The following is a 1,599-nucleotide window of genomic DNA, read 5'->3' as shown; positions in this document are numbered from 1 at the left end:
TTCTGGAGCAGCAGGAGTGAATCGTGTTCCAGTACACCTTTATCATTTTGTCCGCGCGCAATGTCAGTGGTTTAATACACACGTAACACGCACCGTTGCTCCTGTAAAGGTGTTAGTACGTAAGACCCCTTAACTAGTCCCAAACTGATGTGCTATCCTGGCACCAGCCATCACCGTGTGTGTAACAGCAACCTACAGTACACTTTCATTCACAGAGATCAAGTTAGGTGAACCTTTCAAATTTAAAAACTGCCATTAGAGCTGATGTGTTTATTCATCATTGTTCATTACGTGCACTGCTCGACAGATCCCTGACCCAGGTTACAAAAAACATCTTGTGACATTTTTGTATTTTCATACTGTTGCCAATGCGATTCTGATCTCGATGAATTATTAGCTTTGTCCATAAGAAATGTAAAAAAAATAAAGTAGTGAAATTCTCTGTTTCCCAAAGACAGCGGCTGCTCAGATGTCCACTTGAGAAGGCTCGAATCAGAGAATTGGAACATTTATTCATAAAGAAGGTGGCTCATATTAATTGTATTTAAATAGTTGGCAATAATTATAGTTGGAAGCAGAATGAAGTATTTGACTTGTTTGTTGCAAGCTTTTCTATGTACGGCGTAGTCTGCGGAGTTTTGGATCCTATGGAGCTAATGAAAGCCCACTCCGTTGGTATTTGCCTGACCTGGGAGAATGTGAAGTGTGTAGGAGAAAACTCAGGGTGGCTGTGTGAGAAAATGCAAAGGCCTATCTAAAGCCAGTGTTTGGTTTGTCTGTCTCTGGAGAAACATGGTGCTTCAACATGGCGGCCTCCGTGAAAATATTTTCATAACTGTCGTAATCACTTATGGAAAAGAACGTAATTCAGTTCGTTTTTCAAGAAAGAAAATCCAAACATTTGATGGTCCCAGTTCTCAAATGTGACTTTATGATTTTTTGACTATGGACTGTTGGTCAGACAAAAGCATTGAGTTGGGCATTTTTAATTTTTCACTGTTCCTGAATGCTTCATTGATCAAAACCATTTGCAGCCCGAGTCCAATAGTAGGACCAAATACCTGCAAAGCCTAATGCCATTCCCATTCAGCCTCTGCTGTACTTTGTTTTTAGTGCTGCAAATTAGCTAATATCCAGCAATTCTAAACACTAAACAAATATAGTAAACATAGTACATTGAACCTGCTGTTAGCTACTTAAGCCTTAGCTCAAAACTACTCACCAGGTTTCATTTAGACATCACCCTGGTCTTTGGGAAACAGAGATTTCACTATTTTGTTTTACATTTTATGGACCAAAGAACTAATCAATTCATCGAGAATAGAATCATTGGCAACAGTATAAAAAATAAAAAATGTCACAAGATGTTTTTGTAACCTGTGGTCAGGGATCTGTCAACCAGTGACGTAATGAACAATGAATGAATAAACACATCCCTCTAATGCAGTTTAAATTTGAAAGGTTCACCTAACTTGATCTCTGTGAAATGAAGTGTACTGTAGGTTGCTGTTACACACACGGTGATGGCTGGTGTCCAGGATAGCACACAGTTACTCGTTAGGGGTCTTACGTAACTAACACTTTACAGGAGCAAGTGCG

This window comes from Morone saxatilis, unplaced genomic scaffold, assembly GCF_004916995.1.
Source record: "Morone saxatilis isolate NCDOM2014 unplaced genomic scaffold, NCSU_SB_2.0 Contig2, whole genome shotgun sequence".
Lineage (NCBI taxonomy): Eukaryota > Metazoa > Chordata > Actinopteri > Moronidae > Morone > Morone saxatilis.
This window is presented reverse-complemented; position numbering follows the sequence as displayed.